At 34.1% G+C, this 27184-nt stretch overlaps 1 long non-coding RNA gene across 4 annotated transcripts in view; it reads right to left on the reverse strand.

The window, feature by feature from the left end:
- LOC132669506 (uncharacterized) overlaps positions 1–27184 on the reverse strand; it is a 161688-nt gene that overhangs the window by 117508 nt on the left and 16996 nt on the right. For 3 of the 4 annotated variants that reach the window (XR_013555902.1, XR_009606130.2, XR_013555901.1), the window contains exon 1: positions 266–355. The exons of the other annotated variant lie outside the window; for it this stretch is intronic. This is a non-coding gene — a long non-coding RNA (uncharacterized LOC132669506). Of the gene's footprint in view, positions 1–265; positions 356–27184 lie in introns of those variants that run through there. 4 annotated transcript variants of the gene reach the window in all.

Genomic DNA, 27184 nt, shown 5'->3' on the forward strand with positions numbered 1-27184 from the left:
ACTGTGCTCTGAAACTATTTTTTGCTCATCCCTCTTCTAGTTGTTAGGCTTCAGGAATATCCTTTCAGGGATACAGGATTCTACTCAAGTAACTGCTACAGAATATCATCCTCTGTATTTGGAGCCACCGTTGGATGTTCCTAACTATGGCAACAGGAAAGCTCCAAAAAAACACTTTACAACGTCCAAATGTTTATGACAATATTTGTTATTAGTTATCTGGTTATTATTTTTTCTAAATCTTGAGGCCACTCTGTCAACATACCTTTCTTATGGAAAACAATAGAAGGAAGGTACACCCTCAAGAAAGTGTGAAGTGAAGGGTTATAAGATCATGACAAGTTCAGAAAATAAGTGTGGCAAAATAAGTTGGGAGAATTAGAACAATGAGAAGGGAATATTGGAATTAAGAATTTTAGAGTTTTTACCATTCTAGGTGACACCAAGTCTAAGGTTTAGTTATTGGAGAGGCTGACTAGAGTCTACTGCTGAGAGTTAATAAGTTGTTAGCTGGAGTTCAAGAGTGTCATATCCACGGACAAGGAGTTTAAGAGATCAGTGTAGAGGCTAAAAGAGGGTGAATCAGTTGCCAAAGTTCTTTTTTCATGAATCTGTGCATTTACAAAGGCTGTTTCTTCTGCCTAGAATATCTTTACAACCACCCATTTGCCTGTCAAACTCCTATGCTTTTTTCAAGTACCAGCTCAAATCTCAACCACTCTATGAATCATTGCCTATGAATCATGTCAAATTAATTCCTACAAGCTCTCTGATCTTATAGCATTTTATTCTCACCTTGATTATAGCATTTAACAGACTAAATTTTATCTATATTTTTACAAATATTTCTCTCCATTAGTGAACTTCTCAACGGTAGCCACCAGGTCACATTCTCTAATGTAAGCTCCATAGCATATATAGCACCTGCCATGTAGGCAGTTCACAACATTATGTTTATGAAGTTAAATAATGGATAAATAAGCAACAGCCACCAAAGGAATATACAGGAGGCATAATTAATTCTTATTCGAGAAAGCAAGTAGAGTGTCATATAAAAAGAATCGGATGAACCAGAATTTTAAGAGGTGTATGTTTTCACTAATCACAGAACTGGAAGGAGGGCAATCCAGGCTGAGCAGACCACAGAAGCAAAAGAGCAGCATGTGAAAAGGCCAAGAGCATTCAGAAATGGTATGGATTCATCATTCATTAGTACACTAATTTAAGAGATATTTATTGATCACCTCTCCACCCCAACCGCTGTACTGAGTACAGGGAATAAAAATAAAATAATACACTGTTGTTATCCTCAAGGATCCATAATCTTAACAAGGAAAACAAACATGAAAAGAGAAAAATCATTATACATCATGGAAATATTATTACAGAAACATTAACTAAGCCACGGGGGTAGCATAGACAACAGGCAGGAAAATTAGCCATTTCCGGGGGCTTAGATGAGACCACAATGGTGTGATATTTCACTGAGTATTTCAAGGTGAAGAATGGAGAAACGGACTTTTTAGCAAAATAAGAAACCATAAGTGCAAATGTTTTTGTGTTTTATTTTGTTTGTTTGTTTGTTTGTTTTGAGAGAAAGCCAACAAGGGGAAGGGCAGAGGAAGAAAGAGAGAATCCCAAAGAGACTCCATGCTCATTGTGGAGTGTAACATGGGGCCCGATCTCATGTCTGTGAGACCATGACCGAAATCAAGAGTCAGATGCTTAACTAACTGAACCAGATGCCCCATATGCAAATGTTTTCTTTCTTTGTCTGTTTCTTTGTTTGTTTAATAACTTCATTGCAGAGGGTGCTGTGCTCCCAGGTAAGAAATTACAAATGCTATTCGGTAGACAACAGCAAGCCAATAAAAATTTTAAATTGAATAGAAGTATGGTCACATTTATTTTAAGAGCAGATAATGCTGACAGGTCTGTGGAAGATCCACTAGAATGGAAAGGCAATGGAAGCAGAGACCAGCTAAGAGGTTGGCAAAAGGTGAAGAGAAGGCAGAAATGGATAGAAAAAGATGTTCAAGAGACTTTTACATAGAAAAAGAGGGACTGATCCTGAAGAAATGATGTCAAAAGTTTTTAATTTATTTAATAATCAAATATTTTGATGAAAGACAAAATGACTTGCTTTAATGGGCACTTTTATCAAGATGTTTCTCACAGCAATGTGAATGGTGGATTAGAAAGACAAGAGACCAAAGGCAGAGAGATCTGTTACGGATTTATCACAAAGGCCTAGGGAAGAGATCCTGAGGGCTCAAACTGGAATTATGGAAAAAGAATGTAAGAAATCAAGGCAGGAGTGATAGAACATATATGTGAAATGTAAGTGGGATGGTTTCTTTATGTATGTATGTATGTATGTATGTATCTATCTATCTATTTATTTATTTATTTATTTGACAAATAGTTTTTCAGATACCATGCACCAAAAACTTTGCAGAAGTGGACAAAATAAACATCCCATCCCAGAGCATATGGCTCAGTATAAAGAGAGATAATTTAAGCAAGTAATTATACAAAGAGATGATTAAATGCTGTGTTAGGAAAGCAGATAATATCATGGGAAAACATAACTATAGCATTCAACATGGTCTAGAGAGTTAGGAGATGGTGATATTTAGACTGACACCTAAAGAATGAGTGGGCATTAGGCAGGCCAAATCCAGGGAAAGAGAATTTTGATAGGAAGAATAACATGGGTAGAGGACCTTATGGGAAGAATAGCATATGGGTAGGGGACTTTACTGTAGTCAACGATTGAGTTGAAAGCTGAGCAGAAGGTAGGGCATTGGAGAATACAAATGGAAATAACTTGTTCTAGAAGTTTGGGTTAAAGAGATGGGTTTTATCAGATGGCCTACATGGAATCAAACAGGGTCTTATTTGCCAGTTTTTGAGTTGAAATATCTATACCAGAAAATATACAAATTTTAAGTGTAAAGTTCAAAGTTTTGAAGACTATATAGAAACTATTTAGAAACCATCTAACCATCACCTCACTCAAGGTATAGAATATTTCCATCACCTCAGGAAATTTCCTCATGTCCCCTTCAGATCAATCCTCCAAAAAAATCACTATTCTAATTTCTATTACCATAGCTTACTTATTTGTGCTTGTTCTAGAATATTATATGAACAGAAGAATATAGTATGTTTTCTTTTTGGCCTGACTTCTTTTATTCAATATTACATTCTGGAGATTCATCCAGTTGTGTTGTGAATCATCAGTTTTTTTGCTTTTTGTTACTGAGTAGTATTCCATTGTACCGATAGAGCATACGTCGTCTACCCACTCATCTATCTGCTCATTAACATTTTACCATTTTGAACAGGCCTTTTTATGGAAATCTTTTTCATCTTTCTAGGTCTACTGGGTCATAGGCAGGTGTATATTTGACTTTATAAGAAAATGTTAATCTGTTTTTCAAAGTGGTTGTATCATTCCAATTTTCTACTAGTGGTTTCTGAAAGTTTCAGTTTTGCCACATTCTTTCTAGCAGTTGATATTTTCAGTCTCTTTAAATTTCAGTAATTCTAGAGTGAGTTTTTAATTTGAGGTTTTAATTTTCAATTCCATTATGAGTAATAAATTTAAGCATTTTTCATGGGTTTTTGGTTATTTGTGTATTTTTTGTGAAGTGTCTGTTCAAGAGTTTTTACTTTTTAAGATGGAAGAGGTGAGAATATTTAAACACACAAAACCAAGAATAAGTCCTAAGAGGGAAACTGAAAATATAGAAGAGAAAGAAAATTAAGAAAGTTCTCAGTGTATATCCAAAGTTTATAACATATATTGCAAGTATTGGATAGGTGACATATTTGCTTTTGTAATTTTGTTCGGTGGGGACTCAGAAACATTTGGATGTTACTACTGGTAGTATAAATTTGAGAACATCCAGAAAATCTTGAGTGATAGCTTATAGTTATCCCAAATCACTTTTTCTAACTTTTACTTTTTTAAAATTTTATTTTAAGGTTTATTTATTTTTGAGAGAGAGACAGAGTACTAGTGAGGGAGGGGCAGAGAGATAGGGAGACTCAGAATCTGAATGAAGCAGGTTTCAGGCTCTGAGCTGTCAGCACAGAGCCTAATGTGGGGTTTGAACATATGAACTGTGAGATCATGACCTGAACAGAAGTCATATGCTTAACCGACCCTGCCACCAAGGTGCCCCTAACTTCTATTTTTTTCTCACCACTCCTGATTTTGAAATAGCATGAAATTTTGCCTCTGTTCCCACAAGATAACATTGTCCTGCATTTAAAGGGGGCCATGGTGGTCCCATAAATACAAAGTAGCACATATATGAAAATACATTATAAATGTGATTAGCTATATTAAGATAAAATCAAGTGACTCTTCTGAATGTCAAAAGGTTTGTTTCTAAGGAATGAAAAAGATATAGATATATATATATGTATATATTTGTATATGTATATATTTGCACATATATGTATATATTTGTGTGTGTATATATATATGTGTGTATATATACACACACACACACACGATGTTTAGTAAGACTATGTAAGACTGTATGTATATATACACACACACACACACACACACACACACACACACACACACGATGTTTAGTAAGACTATATAAAATATTTCTCAAAAGCTAGCAAAAGGTGGGGTGCCTGGGTGGCTCAATTGGTTAAGTGCCCGACTTCAGCTCAAGTCATGATCTTGTGGTTTGTGGGTTAGAGCCCTGTCAGGCTCTGTGCTGACAGCTCAGAGCCCGGAAACTACTTCAGATTCTGTGTCTCCTTCTCTCTCTGCCCCTCCCCACTTACCCTCTGTATCTCTCTCAAAAGTGAATAAACATTAAAAAAAAAGCTAGCAAAAGGATTTCCTATACTGCAAAGGTAAGAGAATAAAAATGTTAGTCTTTGAGTTTAATAATAATCTAACTACATTTTGCCATTTCACAATAAGTTAGTTTCTAATAAAAAAATTCAGATGAGTATTATATTTTATGTAGAAACTAAAGGCATAGATTTTGATTTTTAAATTCCGTGATTATTTTAATAATATACTTTATATATAATCTATTCCATAAATGGTTATAGTAAACAAAATAAAATGGAAAGATTTGTCTGAGTTTACTTTCCTTGACATGTTGATTTGCCTCAACTACTCACCCACAACCATATCATATAATCAATGCTCAAGTGTTAGTTGAGGTGTTATTTTCAGCTAAATGCAGTGGACCACAGAAAAATAAAGTTTCACAAGTACAAAGTTCAGCTGTTTTCTCATTCCCTTCCTTCTGTTGCAAAGATTATTCCCAAAATCAAATGAATAAAGAAGAGAATTATACTCCGTATTTTAGGATTGTTCAAGGTTTTTCTGTTTCTGACAGTTTGGCTTTCTTTTGTCATTTTCTCACTTAAATGTTGTAAACTCAGAAAGTGCTAAGCTAAGATTCTTTATGTAGTGTTACACATGCCATAAGACAATATTATTTTACCATGTCAAAGTTGTTTGCACCATTTGGAGCACATCTATCATCAAAACTCAATTAAATGGAGTCTTTCTATCTTCAACTAAAACAAACTGTTTACTTAGATTTGCTCAGTGTTTACTTCGCAAGAGGTAAAAGACCCAAATAGCACAGTAACATAGGTGTCTGGGGATATACCAGGGGTCAAAAAATTTAACCCAAAGAAGGAGGCCTTCTTCTTTGGTTGCAACAAGAGACTTTCTTTTTCTTTTGCCAAGTAAATGGCAGCATTATAATGTTATTCATACCTCACTGGTGTCCTAACAATTCCTCTATTCAAACTGAAAAGGGATATATTCTCTTTGTTGCAAAGTATTAAATTTGTCCCTGGAGATTAGCGTGTAGGCAGTTTTAAAGGATGAAACAGGATTAGATGAGATTTCTTTACTGAGAAAGAGTTCTGAAACAGTACAGCAGAAACCCCTCTTCTATGACTTGCATTGAAAAAAATCCTTTGTTTTAACACTTCAAATCACAAGTTAAATTTATTAAATTATTAGTTGACAAAATGTTTCTTTGTAGGGTTTTGTGAAAGGTAGGTGAGTTACAAATATAAAAAAAATGTCACTTGCCTTCATTGTTTTTGAAATTTTATATCCTTGAAATCCCTCCATGGCATTTATAATTCAAACATGTTCTAAGAGATGATATAAAAAAGATTATAGTAATTGTAGTTATCTACTTAAAGGTTCAGAATGTTTCTGCCTTTCTTGATGCTATTTAGAGGGGGTGAAAATTTTATGATGTATCTACCGAATTCAGCTAACATTTGTTAAAAGTGTCAAAATTATGTAGAGGGCAGTTCTGTAAAATATGTCAGTGGCTCATTTGAGTTTCACTTACTTGTTTATAGTTAATAATATGTACACCATAGGAAGGCATGAAACAATATTATTATCAATTTTTCAAGAGAAATAGCATATGTCTTCCTCAGACAAAAAAGCCTGTGATAATATAGTGTTTCTCTAGTTACATAGTGTTGAGTTTACAGACCTCTCATAATGACTAATAAAGCTACAATGGTACAATGGGATTGTATGATAAAGTATTTTGGGATTTTGTTTGTTTTCAGGTTTTTTTTAACATGGTAGAACAGAGACTGACTAAGGCTTTCTAGAGTATAGTAGTTTCTTCTCTTGTGACCTTTATGCCATTCTACAATTCATGCTTTTGTTGAATGTTACTAACTGCAAAAAAAAATAATAAAAAGGAAAGAGTTGCAATTCAGACCCCAAGTTTTCTTACAGAGTTTAAAACCTTAATCTAAGGCCAAAGATTATTGTTTTTGTCATGTGTACAGATTTTAAAGTTTAAAAGAAAAAAGAATTGGGAATATAAGATTTCTGCTAACAAAACTTGAAAAAAAAAAAGGCCCCTTTTTATCTTGATGGCACCTTGTCATCTGAAAACCAGGAAACCTTCTGCATACACTTCCCTTTTGCACATTGCTGCCAGGTAATCAATCTTTCCATGGCACAAACTATTATGTCAGCCCTTGCTTACAAACTATTTGTGGGTTCCCAGTGTCTCCAGAACAAAATCCAGACTCTTTGGCTTGATGTTCAAAGCCCTCCACAATCCTTCTCTAAACTTCCCATCACCGCTTTTCTGAGTTCACCGGGCTCATTCACAACCCCTTCCGAGACTCTCTTCACACTGTATTCTTAGTAAGTTGTCATACATGTCAGTATTCTGTGTGGCTTTCATAGTATCTCTTATGCTGTTCTCACTCTCTAACCATCCTTTGAGTTTTGCATTGTCTATTTCACCTTTCACCTGCTGGTATGTTAGGGCAGTAAATATTAGCTGCTCTGCTTCTGATAGATACCACTGTATTTCTCCACAAGAGGAAGACATTCCGCAGTAATGCCCTTGTCTGCGTGGAAAATTTGAGTCATTTTAAGGCAGCTCTTTTACTTGTCAGGCCAATAAAATTACCACGGTTGCAAGTTTTTCCTTGCTCAACGGTTCTGGAATGTCTGCAGTGTTTCCCCTCATTCCCCGTTATCCTTACAATTCAAAACAGAAATAAAAGGGCTCATGTTTTTTACCAATATAACTTACATGGACAAAATTATAAGTATTCAGTAGTTATACATAAACAAACATCTGGATTTTTGCAAATATTCAGATACTGGACTAGATATTTTCCCATTTTCATCTTGATTTTGAGGTCATGAAAAGAGAATCCCATGGTCCGACAGTATTAAGAGCCAGAAGCTAAACTAAATTCTAGCAAATTCTAACATTTTAATGCACATATATTACTTTTTCATGAATTATATTTTTATTTTATTTAAATTATAATTTATAATATATTTTATTTGTATTTATTAACTTATTTAATTTATAATAAATATAACTTACTTAAATTATATTCTGAACAGTCTGTATTTAAGTTGGACTCTATTTCTGTGAAAGTAACTCTCTGCAATTAATTTGGGAACTTTTATAAATGCACAATTAACACAAATGAACAATATTTGATGCTATGGAAAAGAGAAAGAAAAAATTTAAATAAAGCAATACAGTTGTTGGAGGTAATTGTTTTTTCCCACTTTCACATTCAAAGGACAATATGCATAATGACAAAGAAGACCTAGGCATGAGGCTGGCAGATGGGATTGTTTGGTTGTTGATGATGAGATGATATTGCCATTTGCTCCAAGTTTACTTTAGGACCTCAAGAACCATGAAGCCATAAGAAGTAGCTATTGGCACATTCAAAGGTTACTTGTACTTCACAGTTTCCCCCCAGTTCTGCAATTAACTATGTTAAAGTAATATCATTTTAAAAACATACCTGTTTAATACTTCAGGGATTTGAGAATCAAAGGTACAATGTCTCCTACTTCTGTCATTGGTCATGACCCATAACAAAGTAAACATATCAACACGAAAACATCCTCCTCCATACCCTTACCAACTCCAAGGTGGCTCATTTGTTAATTTGCTCAACTTGGTTGAGTGTCTGACTCCTGATTTTGGTTCAGGTCATTATCCTAGAGTCGTGGGATCAAACCCCACAGCATGGAGCCTGCTTAAGATCCTCTCTCTCCCTCTTTCTCTGCCTTCCCCGCACTTGTGCTCTCTCTCTATAATAGCTGATATATATTGAAATTTTTCTATACAGTATCAGAATGTAAACACTACAATCAATATCTCATTCAATCTTCATGACTATTAGAAATAATAAATGAATTCAGCAAAGTTGCAAGCTACAAAATTACAGAAATTTGTTGCATTTCTAAATGCATTAAAAATGAAATAGCAGAAAGAGAAATTAAGAAAATAGTTCCAGGGATGCCTGGGTGGCTCAGTCAGTTGAGTGGCCAACTCTTGATTTTGGCTTAGGTCATGATTCCAGGGTCATAGGATAGAGCCCCATATCCAGCTCCACACTAAGTGTGAAGTCTGAATATTCTCTTTCTCTCTCCCTCTGCCCCTCTTCCCTGCCTGCACTCGCTCTTTCTCTAATAATAAAAAAAAATTTAAAAATTATTAAAAAAAGAAAATAATTCCATTTACACTTGCACCAAAAAGAATAAAATATCTAGGAATAAACTTAACCATGAAGGTGAGAGACCTGTACTCTAAAAAATGTAAAACACTGATGAAAGAAATTGAAGATGGCACAAACAAATGGAAAGATATTTCATGATTACAGACTGGGAGAATTAATATTGTTAAAACATCCATTCTAACCAAGACAATTTACAGATTCAATACAATCCCTACCAAAATACCAACCAAATTTTTGACAGAACTAGAACAAATTATCCTAAAACTTGTATGGGACCACAAAAGACCCCAAATAACCAAAGCAATCTTGAAAAAGAACAAAGCTAGAGGTATCACAACCTCAGATTTCAAGATACACTACATCTGAAGTAATCAAAGCACTAGTTCTGGCACAAAAATAGACACAAAGATCAATGAAACAGAATAGGGAGCCTAGAAATGAACCCACACTTACATGGTCAATTAATCTACAACAAACGGGGCAAAAATATACAATGGGTAAAAACAGTGTCTTTAATAAACAGTGTTAAAAAACTGGACAGCAACATGCCAGAGAATGAAACTGGACCCCTTTCTTTCACCATACACAAGAATAAACTCAAAATGAGTTAAAGACCTAAATGTGAGACCTAAAACCATACATTTCCTAGAAGAAAACATAGCAATTTCTTTGACAGGAGCCTTAGCAACATTTTTCTAGGTATATCTCCTTGGGCAAGGGAAACAAAAGCAAAAGTAAACTCCTAGGATTACACCAAAATAAAAAGTTTTTGCACAGTGAAGGAAACCATCAACAAAATGCAAAGGCAATCTACTGAATGGAAAAAGATATTTGCAATGACATAGCCAATAAAGGGTTAATATCCAAACTATATAAAGAACTTACAGAACTCAACACCAATAACAATACTAATAATCCAATTAAAAATGGTCAGGGGCGCCTGGGTGGGTCAGTTGGTTAAGTGTCCGACTTCGGTTCAGGTCATGATCTCACAGTCCTTGAGTTTGAGCCCCACATCAGGCTTTGTGCTGACAGCCTGGAGCCTGCTTCAGATTCTGTCTCCCTCTCTCTCTGCCCCTCCCCCACTCACACTCTGTCTCTCTCTCTCTGTCTCTCAAAAGTAAAGTAAAAACATTTAATTTTTTTTTAAATGGGCAGAGGACCTGGATAGACATTTTTCCAAAGAAGATATACAGAAGGCCAAGACACTCATGAAAAGGTGTTCAACATCACTCATCATCAGGGAAATGCAAATCAAAACCACAATGAGACATCACTTCACAACTGTCAGAATGGCTAGAATAAAAAAGACAAGAAGTAACAAATGCTGATGAGGATATGGAGAAAAGGAAATCCTTATGCACTATTGGTAGAAACGTAAATAGATACAATCACTGTGAAAAACAGTATGGAGGTTCCTCAAAAAATTAAAAATAGAAGTACCATACAATCAGTAATCCCACTACTAGGTATTTACCAAACTAAACCAAACAAACAAAAAACAGAAAATAAAAAACAAACAAAAAACCCAAAAACACTAATTTGAAAAGATGTATGCACCCTTATGTTTACTGCAGCATTATTTACAATAGCCATGATATGGAAGCAACCCAAGTGTCTACTGATAGATGAATGGATAAAGAAGATATAGTATAATGTATGTGTGTGTATACACACACATGCACACACACACACACACACACACACACACACACACACACATTATAATATTACTCAGCCATAAAAAAGAATGAGATCTTGACATTTGAGACAACATGAATGGACCTATAGGGTATTGTGCTAAGTGAAATAAGTGACACAGAGTAAGACAAACACCATATGATTTCACTTATATATGAAATAAAAAAACAAAGCAAATGAATAAACAAATGAAAAGCTAAAACAGACTCATAAGTACAGAGAGCTGATGGTTGCCAAAGGGGAGGGGGGTGGCGGATGGGCAAAATGGGTGAAGGGAAGTGGGAGATACAAGCTTCTAGTTATGGAATGATTAAGTCACAAAGATAAAACGTACGGGAAAGACAATATAGTCAATAGTATTGTAGTAGCATTCTATGAAAACAGATGGTACTGTGTCAACTGTATTTATATTAAAAAAATAAAATATTTAGAACAGTGAAGACAAAAAGAATCTTCATAACAATTATTTGAGAGTAGATATTATTATCTCCATTTTCCTGTGAGGATAAAAACTTGGAAAAGTTTTTTCCATGCCCTTAAGATTACTTGCTTAGGCAGAAGCAAAAGCAGTTTGTCAGACTAGGGAGACTGGTTTCATCTACTACTCTAGACTGCCACTCATGATCTTATCTCCACGCATTCGAGGCTATCCTCCAGTTGCATTATTCAGGAAAATAATCAATAGGTCATAACAAATGAATCCAGAATTTCTGTTCCTTACAGCAATAGAGGGTTATTTCCCACTCATGCTTTCTGTACAGTGCATCTGTGGCCCTATTCCAAATGTGAATAACAGGAGCCAGGTGACAGAGCAGTCACTATCTGGACCTGGTCTCATGGTAAAGGGGGGGGAAGAAACATAGACAATCCTATATTGGTTTTTAAACTTCTGCCTGAAAGTTATATGGCCACTCCTAAGTCCTGCCAGGTAGAGACAAATAATCTTCTCATGGTGATGGGCTCAACAGAGACAGAGATCATACTATTCAACATCTAAATACTGAACTGATATCTGGCACAGTACTGCCAGGATGTGCACATCCAAGCATAAGACAACAGGATACAACTGTGTTTTCTTGATTTATTCCTTTTCAGACAAACTTAGCTCCTAGATTACTGGGAAAAATACAGTAGGCAATAAAGCACCTTTCACGAATGAAGAAACAAAAACCATCTGATAGGCTAATATAATATTCTTCACTAGCATGAGAAGTCCACAATTCATAGCTTAAGAACTTTTTTTGCCAGGAAAAGAGGAGTTATTTACCAGACTATTGAGTGAGAAAAAGAGATATTGTCAAATCTTGCTGGTACATGGTATATTTGAGAAAATGCCTTAAATGCTTTCAAAGATACATTTCTGGGTCATAGTGTAATTCTATTTTTGATTTTTTGAGGGATCTCCATGCTGTTTTCAGGAGTGGCTGCACCAGTTTGCATTCCCACCAACAGTTCAAGAGGGTTCCCATTTCTCCACATTGTCACCAACATCTGTTGTTTCCTGAGTTGTTAATTTTAGCCATTCTGACTGGTGTGAGGTGGTATCTCATTGTGATTTTGATTTCTATTTCCCTGATGAAGAATGATGTTGAGCATCTTTTCTTGTGTCTGTTGGCCATCTGGATGTCTTCTTTGGGAAAGTGTCTATTCATGTCTTCTGCCCATTTCTTTACTGGATTATTTGTTTTTCGGGTCTTGAGTTTGGACTCTTACCATAAGAGACTCTTAAATACAGAGAACAAACTGAGGGTTGGTGAGGCTCAGGGGGAGGAGGGGAAAAAGGGCACTGAGGAGGGCACTTGTTGGGATGATCACTGGGTGTTGTATGTAAGCGATGAATCATGAGGATCTACTCCCCAAACCAAGAGCACACTGTATACACTGTATGTTAGCTAACTTGACAATAAATTATATTTAGAAACAAAAAGATGTATTACTAGGAATAGATGTGTACTGAATTGTTTAGAATAGAAAAAAAAGGAGACAGGAATAGCCTAGATACACAACAATATAAAATGGGATTAAATGTATTCAGTCTATAAATGGAATTCTATACAGTAATGTAAAACGATTAAAATATAATGATACAGAAACTGTTAGTGACATAGTAGAAAAATTAAATTATAAAATAATAGCATTGTATCATCTCTTTTGTATAAGGTAAACATATATTATATAAAATATATATTTTTTTAAAAATCAAAATGTTTAAAGCTATCACTGGGTGATAATTTTTAGTGTTTTGTTTTTGGTTTTCTGATGAAGGAGTTCAAGGGGTAAATGAGGCTTGTCTATATTTTCTAAATTCTCTACAATGAACAATTAAGGCTTTTAAAAATAAACTAATAAAGAAATATTAATTAAAAAGTAAATTTTAAGAACATGAGGAATAGCTTATGCAGTCCAGGAAACACCAAAAGAACTATGTCTTTTATCATAAAGAAAACAAAGAACTAAATTCAGATTACTCAATGATGTCAGATCAGTCAGGAAACAATTAGTGATCATTCGTAATCATCCTTGACCAAGTTTCACTCGATATTTGATTTACCTTTTTTTTTTTAATTCTGATAACTTACAAGGGTTACTTCATGTATTTATTTTTCAAAACATCACTCTCAAACAGTTTGGCTGTTTGAATCTATACATCATTTTGGCATTCTGGAAGACTTGAAAGAGAATTACTTATGATCGTAGAGCAACTTTGTGATACTTCTAAGTGGAAAGGGATAAGAAATTTTATGTTGTTCTAAAATAACTCATCTAAACACATTTTCGATACTCAGACTGCATATTATTGATCATATATGTTACCCCTTGTTTTTATTATGTACTTTTTTGCTTAGAATGCAATTACATTTATTTTTTTTTTATGCAAGTAGAGTTGATACACAATGTTCCATTAGTTTCAGGCGTACCATAGTGATTCTCTATTGATTCTCTAAGTCTCTACGTTGTGTTATGCTCACCATAAGTGTAGCTACCATGTGTTGCTATATAAAGCTATTATATTATCACTAACTATATTTCCAATTTACCTTTTCTTCTTCTTTATACTTATCTTCTGCCCATGGCCTTACATGATCCCCCAACTCCCACTACTCAGAGCTCTGCATCAGCTCGGAAACAATTTGCGTCTCTCTCTCTCCCACTAAACTGTCAGTTACCTGGTGGCAGATATGCAAGCTTATTCTTCTTGACATCCTGTCACTGATATCCCTTTCTCCAGACTTCTCCATGCCCACTAGTCCTCCATATTGCAGGCAGAGTTCCTTTTATGTAACAAAAATGAAAAGATGTAATATCTTTTAGAAATTTCCATGTTAGTTAGCTTATTATAAGTTTTACTGTAGTAACAGATAAATTCTAAATCTCAGGAGCTCACAAAAACAAAGGTTTATTTCTTCTTCATGTTATAAGTCAGCTGGGGAGCAGCTATGATTCTGCCCCCTGCCTTTTTCATTGTGGGATTCACACAGGAAGAACAAACCTTATCTACTGCATTGGGGAAAGAATAATGGCAGAATCATGTGACAGCTATGACAGCTGCAGCTTAGATATGATGTAAATCACTTTGGTTAACAAGCCATTGGAAAAGAAAGTCCTGTGGCCAAGCCTGGTGTCAGTGGTACAATGAATAACCTAATTCATCAAAGGGAAGATCTGCAAATAACTGGAAACAGTGAAAGGACAAATAACAGTAATGACTTCTTTTGCATTTTCATACATTTTTCTTAGATATTAATAGTTGAAATAAGGAAAAATGAGGAGGAGTTGCTAATTTTTGTTTCCTAATATAACAAGTATTTGTTTGTGAGAAACCTAACACAATTTTATAGCTGAGTTTTGATGGAAGACAAATAAAGGATCTTAAGCTTCTGTTCAGGTCAATGTAGCTTGGCAAAATTTAACCTTAGACATAATTAGTAGGAGGCCATTTTAAATTTGAAAAAGAAGTTCTGTAGTATTCTAAATTTCTAAGAAATAGACATGGATGTTTCTTATGTTTTGGGTACTTCAGATCCATTTTGAGATGGATACTGAAGAGCCATAAAAAACAGTAATGGCTGATGGTAAAATCTAAATTCTCCAATACCAAGAAGTTGTGCAGATGTATGCTCTGTCTCAATGGAGTTCAAGAAGAATCCATAAAATGCTCAGCCTCATTGTTTGGGCTTATCTTGGACTATATTAGTCCCCCTCAATTGTCAGAATATTCCCAGTAATTCAGGTACTTTTTTTTAAAATGCTGCAAAGCTCAAATTTTGCTGATTATGTTTCTTGATTCTCTAGTGAGTTTAATGTCTATTGACTGAATATTAAGTGTGAGAACTTCATAACTCTTCTTACTAGAAAAGCATCCCAGCAAAGTTTACTAATGTAAAAAAAAATAATAATAAAGACTCTTTGAATTATCAAAAACCTAAAATATGGGACATTTTTAAGAGTGCAGTGTTATTTCCTTCAACTACAGTAATTTGATCTAGGTTTCGGCTCAAAGACATCTTTAGAAACTGGTTTTATAGAATGCATAAAAAATATTTGTAATTATTGTATCAATTGTTTATTTATGCAGATGCTGCCAAAGTATTTAGGAGCGCTTGAGAACAGTTTCTTTTCTTAAATATATTTATTTTACAGTTTTATTTACATTTACTAGCCTGGAAAAACCTTTCATCACAGATCTATGAGAGATACTGGTTTTCATGTAATTGAAAAAATATAAGCAAAGCTGTTATTTTGCATCATGCAGACAAAAGAAAAAATACTCAGTTTCTTTTCAGATTCTGAGCATTAAAAAAAGAAACCAATTTAAGATATGCTACTCATATGTAGAAAAAAATGTCTTTCTGTATTCCTCGGTAAAATATTTCAAGGAATAAAGATCTATATAAATATATATATTATATATATGTGTGTGTGTGTATATATATATATACACACACACACATATATATACACATATATATATATAGAGAGAGAGAAATACAGTTATATGTATAGTTGCTAATATACATGTAAATATATGTATGTATATGTATGTTTATATAAATATATATATAGATGATATTGAGTTATAGATATATACTAAGTGGCTCTAGATTTTTTTTCTCATAGTTAAGCATTAGAGCTTCATCACTTTTCCTTTCCCGGATAGGTTGTACGATATACAAATGCATAGTTTGGGAGAGAAGTAAAATACAGGGTACACAGTGTTCTGAAACCACTTATTCTGGGTAAACAAAGGTAGACCAGATAGCTAAACTAGACTTCATGCATAACGCACAAAGAGAGAGACACCAGCCTCTGAAAGCTGTTAGCCAGGACTATGATCAGCAAAGCTACTGACTGTTGGAACGTATACTTACAAAATACCAAAAATTGGTCACAGCATCACATGTTGACAATGTCATTTGTATATTTGAGATAAAAATAGTAGGAACCCTCCCTATAAGCAACACTATATTTTAAGCTGCTGAGCCTACAATGGCGGTGTTAATATGACAGTGTGCCACCATATTCCTTTGGACAATTTACTGATCTATACAAAAGAAAGACGGTGCTTTTGATAGTCCTGAATATCAAACTTCCACATTTCAACAGAAATCTTCAAACCGAAGCCAGGCCACAATTCTAATTCAACGTACAAAAGACTTCACAATTTCTCTTGTGAATAATCAAAGTAGTATTTAAAGCATTCAGATTAATTCAGAGCTTTGTTTTTACCTTAATTCTGGTTGTAAGAGTATGTCAGTTACAAATGTACCAAACTCATATATGTTTGCTAACTTGGTTCAATGTATGATGCTGCCTGGAATGATCACTTTGAATTGAAATATGCTTAACTACACTGCAAGTTTTAAAACAGTAGTGTTTTTTAGGCAAGGTGAACACATGATAACAGTCATTCCATAGTTGTAAATTTCTTCAGTTAATAGTTATATGTTACAAACAGTATCAAGTACAAGCCAAACTTTTTATATTTTTGCATTAAACATGAACTGGGTTACTGTATAATTTCAACATATGACATCCCATTTCAAAAATTATTTTCCATAGGCAGTTATTTATACTTTTAGGCATTTTAATTTCTTGAATTAAAGGACGCAATGTAGGTAAAGATATTCCTATATTTTCAAGTTCTCTTTTGATTGGTAAGGGACAGTGTGAGCCCATCTGTTTTGCAGCAAAGAAAGCCCCAAACCATCTGTGTAGAACCACATGCCAGCTAAAACACAGAGATATGCACAGTTTTTTTGTTATGAAAAATTTTGCAGTATTTTTTTCTGTATTAGTGTGAATAAATTAGCAACAACTAAATTAAAGAAATCTTTAGAGAACATATTAAGTTTCTAGTGCCTACAGTAAATTACATCCATTTAGAAATTATGGAAGTTGCATTGTCCCCATATGAATTTTTCCTTACTATTCTGAATTTGATACTGAAATCACCCATCATCTGCAAAGTAAAATAGCTTCATTCTTGGTAATGTAAGTTCATTTTTATAAAACTGTTTTTGATTGAGCAATTCTTTGACTTTCAAACAGTAAATAATTGTGATGTTTTTGTTCAGCTATAAATAGCAGCATAGTAAAATGAATAGGATAGTTACAATTCATATATTATAAATACTATGTGCACAATATTTGTATACTATAGGGCATGAGAATGTTTTATGGCATATTTTAAAGAAGGTTTTATATTCCTATTTTCCATTGTAGTATTCTACTGAAGTATTTTTTAAGTTCTACCAGAGTAATTGATTATACAAATTCATTGCTGGCTTTTAGGAGTCAATCAGAATATTGAATAATAGATTCAGAGTTAATTATATTTTATAATTCTAAGGCTCCGAAAGATTGTATTAGTATTTTTCAAATACTTCTGCATTTAAAATATTTTAGACAGCACTTTGTAATGGGGCTTTTGCCTACACAAAACTGGCTATCCTAGCCGCTTTTCTGATTTTGAGAAAACAATCAGTAGAACACATGTAGGCCAACAATCTCTAAAAATTTACAAAAATCACTTCCTGATCTTCTTGCAAGCCTTCTGTCTTCCCCCCTGCTTTAGTGTGTATACGTGATTGCTGTTTGATGAGTTAGAAAATAACAAATAATAGAGACATGCGAATGTATATCAGCTCCTTAATGCAGAGTAAGTATTGATGAAATATGTTACCCTTTGAGGGAGACCTTTTCTATTATGTTTTACAGTGGTGTCGAAAATGCTTATTATCTGTTTGAAAAACATTAAAAGCTTTAAATTCAAGCAGCTCATTTTTCATTTTGTTAATTGCATAACATACTAATGTTGCACTAGGTTGTTTTTTTCAGTGGTATAATGATGCAACAATATTTACATACCAACTCTGGTTTTCCTTTAATGGTTTCTATAACAAGATCATAATTTCCTTTAGCGTAATCACTGGCAGATTTATTTGGCGTCCCATCTTCGCTCCACTCTGGCTTTGGGGGCCTGGGAGAGAGCACATACTACTTCCTCTCCCTTTCACCATCAAGTACGCTCTGCTCAAGTGTAGTTGCTGCAGGTCTGGGTTACCCTCCTGCCAAACATCCATGTTTAAACAGCATTTAGGACCGAATCTCAGGAGAACCAACGGATTCCTCTAAATTCTGCCCAAAAGCTTTAACAAATTGGTTTGCCACCATAATTTTACATCACGGTAAAGATGTGAATATGTGAAAATGGCTGGTTGGAGAAAAATTTCATTGAACTAGTTTCAAAAGATTCCTAACAGAGGTGACATTATGAAAAAGAACATGATGGTGTTAAAGTTTATCTACAATGAGCTCACTCTTAATCTAAATGCTGACTTGAAAAACCTGGGTTTCGATGCAGACCTCTGTCATACTGCCTGGGAAGTCTTGCGACCTATCCTCCGCTCACCATGTATAGCACATGTCATACAGCACTGGAAATTCATCTTCTAAATTTTTTTTTATTTTCTCACATAAAACAATAATAAGGTGTTAAGATTTGTCTGGCTACTTTGCTCAACATGCCTTGGAAGCAGATGAAAACATCGTAATATGACATTCCAAATTTAGCTCCATTTGTCCTGCATAGAGAAACAAAATAAAAAAACAAAAAGCAATTTCAAGCTGTCTCCTAAATTGAGCTGATTTCAGAGAAAAATACCATTAATCGGAGTACTACAGATTGGTGCAACTTGTTCTTTGGATGACATTGGATGACATAACAACAAACCTCTCGTTATGTTTCAGAGATAGTTTGCTAAATGTCTAGCTTCTTTTTAGTTAAGCAGCGAGTGACCTGTTTTAAACCACAGTAACGGCAGAGTTTTGAAAAGAAAAACTCTTCACACATGATGGAGTTGGGTAAAGCTGTGATTTTCTGCTTGGCTGGAACACAGTCTATGATGCAGTTATAAGGTTAATCAATCTGAACAAAAATGGAAAGGGATATGCATAAAAGATACACGTAAAAAGGGATCCTTAATGTCTCAGAGGACCATGTATTTATATGTCCTCACAGTGGTGATTCAAGCTAATTTCAATTCTACCATGAGATCTCTAATGGTTACCTTGAGCGTTGTTAATTCGTTTTGCTGTGAGAATCCCTTTCTGAGGAAAAATTAGGAATATATACTAAAATCTATGGCATTAGCCTTGACAGAAATCCTCGGCATATTAAAAGCTGACATAATTACTCATGGCAAGCAATGAACAGAACACACTTAATATTTTATCAAAATGTTCTTATAATAACTGAAACCCAGAGAAGAGTTTATTTCAATTAACTTGGGAAGCAAAATAAATATTTAACTTATTTATCATTCCACAATTAAGATCTGTAATTTAAGTGAGATGCAATTAGTTTTCTCTCTTCAATGAAACTATGCTCTATATAGTGTGGACCAGAGATTTATTTTACTTTACTCTTCCAAGGGACCATTTGTTTTTGAACACTTTTCTTTCTTTCTTTCTTTCTTTCTTTCTTTCTTTCTTTTTCTTTCTTTCTTTCTTTCTTTTTTAATCTGCTCAAAAAGTGTCAAACTCAACTGCTCCAATACCTGCACAGTCAAGACTTTCTTCTATTTTATAATGTATGTCTGCTTATTAAAGTCTTCAAGACATCCTAGACTTAGGCAAACAGTGTCCAAATGTACCATATTTAGCTTCTATCTCAAAATCTCCCGAGCTGTCAATTTAGGTGTTAAAGAGACCATTTGTAAAGCTTGGCTGGGAATTGCCATTATTGACTGGAATGTGTGTTTATCATTACATTCAATGATGAAAGTGGAACATGTAGCATATGAATAAATGTCAGCAGATGTTTCTTTTAAATGGCCTGATTTCAACCTCCTGTTGTTTGTCTTGAATACAAATATTAAAAAAGGGAAAAAAAGGCAGAATTTTTATGACATAAGTGCAAGGGTAGTTAGATTTTTTGAAAAACAACAAAAATAATGGCTAGAATATCAGACTGAGGGAGTAAAGTAGAATTGAGAGTTAGTTGGCTGTGCTCAGCTACTCCTGGGGACTTCTAAACAGATTTAGCAAAAGGAGGGATTTGGGGTATGTGGTTACAGCAAAATTTAATCTCACGAATGTTTGTGTTTAACAGCTGTTATTAATGATTTAAAAAAAAAATAGCTGAATTTCATGACTGCACGGAGGCTGTCCAACTTGGGTAAGGGTCTTTCAAAAGTCTTTCTCTCTTACTGGGAGACACTGAATGGAAACATTCAGGGGCTAATAGACACGGTTTTCTTCCAAACTCTTACTTTGAAAGATAGACATTGAACACAGGAAGCATATTTTACATATTTTAGGGAGGAAAAAGCAACATCAACTCGGTGATATACAAATGGAATAGACATGTTGGATGGTATGACACTAGCTTATCCTTTGTTCACCTCTGCAGAAATTTCTGTGGATGTACTCTGTTTAGTGGAACTCCTGTGTGATTCGGGGGCTGTAAATATTTGTGTGTCATTTGAAAAGGTGTAAAATGACTAGAGTCAAATTCTGGGTGGGCTTTAAGAGTAGAAAATCTAACTTTAAAAATCAGGCACTCATATTAAATTTCCAACACGAGCAGTCTAAAATACTACAGAGAAAATTTTCAAATATAATGTATATTATAATAAAATTGTTCAGAATTTGTCACCATTTCCACTTTATTTAAATGATAATAATTTGTACTTCAGATCGTAAGGAGCACTACAGGCTAATGCTTACATCTGTCAAAAAAAATGTAGAACTTTCAAAGCCACTGAAGTTATGAGCAAATCATGTTCCAAGCTTCAAAAAGGGCAATGACTCGGGGCTGCCTTTTTATCCCTGGCTTTCATTTTGGTAGCAGGATTGTTTGTAGCCACTGTTAGGAGTGGGCACAGATATTGCATATGCAATTAGCCATTTTCTCTTAATTTTGAGAGTGTAAATGGCTAATTGCTTGTGCAATTAAAGGAAGCAAAAATTTTCTGCCTGTAAAATAGGAGGCTAGGGTAGAATGTAAATTAAAGCCATTAGTATAATTTTCTGGCTTGTATATCAACAAATTATATACGTTTCTCCTATATGTTTAGTATTTCTGCAGTATTGATCAAAAAGCTACCCTTGAAAATGGTATATGCTCTCACAAAATGCCTAATTACCTCTAGGACAGAGAACATTTTGACAGCCATGCTAATCCAAATATCAAGTTTAATATTTAACAATCAAGCATTTTTTTAAAAAGGAGTAAGGTACTTATTTGTTTACTATAACTTTCTGTGCAATAATGCAGTATTTATTTTGATAACCCCTCTAAAATTCAAAATTGAACCTAAATCTGTTTTCTCCATTATTTGGCATATGTATATCATTCATCCTTGCAGGTCAGAAATAGCAAAAACTACACTTACCTACTTTCCTGTCACTTAGACTGAAAATATGCCCCAGTCATTACTCCATTCCCACCAGTTCTTTCAAACCAAACTCTCACCTTTCATCAGTATACACACTTTACACATTCCTTCAGCTCAGCACTTTGCATAACCTCCTTCTAGCACAAATACAAATTATAGTCCCCCTTCTACAAAACCCTTGGTCAGGCCACAGTCACCTTCCTTCACATTCTTCTCCAATTTGTTTTCTTTTTCTTTTTTCTTTTCTTCTTCTTTTTTTTTTCTTCTTTTCTATACTTGTTTGTTCCTTCTTAATCTGGGCATCACACATACCCCCACACTAATATGTCTGTGACACCTATTCCAGGGCTCATTCTCCTCTACAAAACTATTTGACATAGAAAATATGAAATGCCTATTAATTAATTCTGCTTCACTTAGCTTTGCATAACTGTGATCAAAATTATGCTGTACGGCTCTACTATGATGAAAAGGAATTATTAACTAACTGAAGAGTTCTTTGGATGATTAGAACGTGAAAGGACTTGAGAAATGGCTGGGATTTAGTCATACCTCATTTGTCACATGAGGAAATGGGACACTGAGAGGGCAAAGGGGCCTATGCTGTGTTTGGCAGAGAAAGGTCAGGAATCCCTTCAGTCACTCTGCCTCTACCCATGTGCCAGCTCATGAATTTACCCCCCAGGTTCTTCAACACATCATGGGCCAAAGGGTATGGCACTTAACCTTTATGAACTTTTGCTTGCTGTCCCAAGTGTCCCAAACAAGCCATCAGGCAGGCATTCCTGCACCATATATTATAAATGGAAGACATGGAATATGAGTTTATTGAGATTCGACTAAATTAATATAGGCCGATAAGAAATTAAATTTAATTCACAAAGAGAAAAAATCCATTAAAATGTGGGAATTAGTAATAGCTTTTTTGTAATAACACATCTCATATTCTAAAATTAGGCCAAAAGATATAGGTGTTCTATGAGGACAGGCGACCTTCACTCTTGCTTAACTGCCAACAATAATCAATGCCATTTTGTGACTCTAAATAAGACAAAAAGACCTGAAAGTGACACCTTTTTTAGGGAAATGGATTTAATAGATAATCTAAAGGTTTGATGATATGTATTCCTCTCAGCATGGCTAGTTAAGATATGAGGATTATCATGTTCTTAAAGTTAGCTTTCTCACTAAAGCTGTCCAATATCTTTCAGAATGAGATTTAGAAAATACTAATTTGTAGAGGACACTTTATTAGATAATCTTAAGCAAACTCATTTTCCAGGAGCTCACAGACTCTGTTCATGCCATTTTGTGATTGGATTTGTGAGGTGCAGGGCACAGTATACAGTGGTTTTCAAATGCACTGAGAATATTTTCTTATAGTATCTCATTATACCAGTGTTCTAGAAAAATCTTTGCACAGAATATAGTTTAACACTGAGGTCATACAAATGATTAATAAAAAGTTAAAGTAGCCTACTAGCATGCCACACTTAAAACTAGGAAAAACCAAAGGGCTCTGACCACTCAGCCAGAGTTCTTTCCACTTTTCTGTCATAATCTCAGTGGTCACCCAAGTTCTCATGCTATTTTTTATTGAGTTTTTCAATCCTTCTCTTCACTTTGTATGCTATTAGGAAGAGTTTATAGCCTCAAAAACAGTTTAGGCTTCGAGTCCCAATTAAGTCAAACAGCAAGAAATATACAGAAGGTTGACATAGGGTCCTGTCAACAACAGGGAAAAGTCTATTGGGGTAGGCAGTCACCACATAACATGAGCACCAAACAACTACTGGCTCCAAAAGATCTCCTTACCCAGGCCACCAGCAATTCTTATCATGTGAAGAGAGGTTTAGCAGGAAGAGAATAGATGATAAGAGAGTCAAAATGTAATAGCACCTTCTATGTACAAGGCACTGATCTCGGCACCTTCACCAAGATTATTTCCTTTATTGTCTGACCAATTGGAAAGGCAGATAGTCACTGCCATCCTTATTTTCCAGAAGAGAAAAGAAACACATAATTTCTAAGAAGCAGTAGTCAAAGGGCAAGTTTCACCTCAGGACTAACACACTGAGAAGGTCAGGGAAAAAGCAGCCCCAATCGTAGGCACTAAGGGTCAGGTGAGAGGAAAGATAGAGATTAAAAATGCACAACCTTATGTAGGGTTTATTATAGTTACTAGAACCAAAGAGCAGCAAGAGTCCTTTTTAAACCTTCAATAAATCATCACTGATATTGAAGATATAGTTTTTAATAGTTAGAGATGCTCAAATAAAGACACAGATGCTGAAAGTTTCCAAGTGGACTCAAATCTCAGCATTGGCTAATTCAGGTAGAATGAAATCTGAGATTATGAAGATAATTTTTGACATCTCTATCAGTGCTTTAACAAAGCTATCAAATCCAGCTCTTAAAGGATCTTCAGTTCACTGCACTCATATGTTTTGGTGAGAAGTTTTGTTTCTTTGTTCCTGATGTAAACAACCAATTAAGAGTATTAAGATTTTCTGTGGGCCGTATATTCTTACTCTCACTAACTCAACCTTTTGATTTCCAAACATTCTTAAAAAAAATCCTATATTGTTTCATGTACTTGTGAAGGTTGTTATCAGAAACAAATTTCTTTCACTTAAAGAGCTTTCAGAATGATTATTCATAAAGAGAAAAGAAAGAACACTGTCTTACTCAGATGTGCATAATATTTAATTAGAAAACCATTTAGGTTCTCATTTTAACACTGTTTAAATATAAATCTTTATTATAAAATCTCAAAATACAAAATTCATGTTTTCTATTCTATTAAAATGTCTAAGAAAGAAAACTTCACCTAATAATTTTAAATCCTGTAAAATAAAATGTCAACAGATATATTAAAATTTAATCCTCCAATATTAGTATCTGACTCATTGTCTTTATATACTAACATTGTCGCTGTTAAATCACTATCTATCAAATATAGGAACAGAATGATACAACATGGGATGAGCCAGATATGATCAGATAACTTAATCTATGCAATTGTGAATCTCATATTAATGAGGGAATCCACGTCAGAAATTAGTAACAGGAGGTATCTTACAGATGGATGGTGATAAAAAATTCCAATTTAAAATGAAAGTAGCAGCAATGCAAATTAGTGCAAAGTGTAACTTTTGTTCACAAAAAATTAAGGTCAAATTGCACAGATTTGGAATTAAATGTATTAATTCCAGACATTGTCAGCAGTCAGTGTCTTAGAGAACTCCATCACTCATTTTTCTGAGAGTACTATGAAAATTGTCTTAGGCAAGTGCTATATTCTAAATGGTATTTTTTCAGTCCCTTCACCTTAACCTGGACACTTACATAGTCTTTCAAATTTATAATAATTTCAAAAAATTTTCAAATGAGACCTCCAATTGAAAAGTCTATTTTTAAAGAAAAGCATTTGGGAAATAAAGTTCAATGTCTGAAGAGCTGAAATATTCTGTGTGAATACCAGCCCTGGACTGAAGATTTTCACTGAGGAAATAAGAGTTTCGAAGCATTTGGGACCAAAGGAAAAGAATATTTCTTCCCAAACATTTCCAGCTTAGAATATGGGGTGAGGAAACTGGAATTTTCAAAACTTGAAAAAAAAAAGAGAGAAAACATTTTGGCTGATAAGATGCTCCTGAATAAAATATTATCTGAAACAAATGTTTAATTCAGAAAACACCTGCCAATGTAGATGTGCCCTTCAATAAATATGGCATCTCCATCCCCATTTAACATGTTTCTTAGCAATGAAATGTTGGCATTAAATTTAAACATAAGTGCAGTATAAAACAGGCATATAGCTATATCTTGTGGACATGGTGTTATAACAGCTAGACCAGGAATTTTCAATGTTTTGAAGTCACAACATTTTTATATTAACAGCATTTAGAGTCCCATAATTAAGTAGTAAGGTGTTTGATGATATATACAAGAGAATAATAATGTAATCACAGTGATACTAGTATGCTGTCAATAATTTATACAAAAGGAGTAATTGAAAATAAGGCTTATGATAATATTAAGACAACAAAGTTTGAGGATAAAGGCCATGAGCAATATAATAATACTTCCATTCCCCTTTTTATGTTTTTTTCCCTGAATCATATAAAATCTCTTCAAAACTGTTTTTACATATAAGTGGTAACACATACACTGTTTGTTTTCTAATGCCTCCTTGAATGCCCTTGAGACAAATGTATCTTTGTAGAACAGAGGCAATGAAATAATTTAGAGACCTGAATGGAAATGGATTCATTCTTTCATGGATTTACAAATTGTATCTTTCCTAAAAACTTAGTGTATAAAACAAAAATCTGTAATTTCCAATAAAAACATCCAATGGGTATTATACTTGCAAACCATGAAAACTGGCAGACACTATGCACCCTTAATTTGAAGGATAATGTAAAAAAGTCCTGAAACTGGAAAACTGCAATTGTCAAAATAAAGAAAACCAGATGCTATCTTGGTTGAAAGAAAGTTTCAAGGCAAAAGAATATCATAATTACTATGATAGTTATTATACTATATCCTTCAGGTTTGAATTGGCTTGAGGGAAAAAATCTTTAGAATTTTTTCAAATATATATGTTTATAACCAGAAACCTGTGGTTTAAAAACTCACCCAAATGCTTACTGAAAAAAAAGAGATGTTTTTTTTTCTTTGAAAATGTACATATAATGGAATACAATTAAGATTATTTTATTCAAAAACTACTATAATGAAGTATTTTGACTGAGATGTTTAAAGCTTTTCACTTGAAATATCTGTCTTATTTTTATATATCAGTTTATCAGACCAAGTATTTGATAATACAGTCCTCAAGTATATGACATATAGCTCGGGTAAAATTACATGGGAGAATGGGAAGGAAAACATGGAATTAGACCTCCGTGAGAATGAATATACTAAAATACAGAGGAAAGACCAGCCATAGTTTTGACTGACTATGTGTAAGGGGCCTTTTGTGCATACAGTGATTATGCAATGTCAGAAGGGAGAAAGGTGCTAAACATGGCAGTTCCAAAATTTTTTCATGTAAAAATAGGGTTTTCCTAATGTCTGGCCCTTGAGTAGGAGATTATAGGCCTCACCTCACTCGTGAAATCTTTTAGATTAATACTTGTATCAATTCTTAACTAACTGAAAGCTATAATTCTAAAAATCAAAATCCATTCTAACAATATTCAGGGTTCATTATATTACTAAATTGATTTCTTGAACTTCATTCAAGAGAATTTAATTATTGACTATTTTAAAACACCTACATATACTTGTCCCTCAAGGACCAACTATTGTGGTGGCCTGAGGGATGCTTTTCCTCCTATTTTGTTATCATTTTACAACTAAAGTGCCACGTATGAAAATTCTGACTTACTAATATCTGAAAGCACAATGAGGCTTGTAAAGCATATAACACATATATTTTAAATCATAATGGAAAGCTATATTAATTCATATTCACAATATACATACTCAAGAAAGGATGCTCAAAAGTTATTGGAACTTCT

Source organism: Panthera onca, chromosome B3 (assembly GCF_046562875.1).
Source record: "Panthera onca isolate mPanOnc1 chromosome B3, mPanOnc1 haplotype 2, whole genome shotgun sequence".
NCBI lineage: Eukaryota > Metazoa > Chordata > Mammalia > Carnivora > Felidae > Panthera > Panthera onca.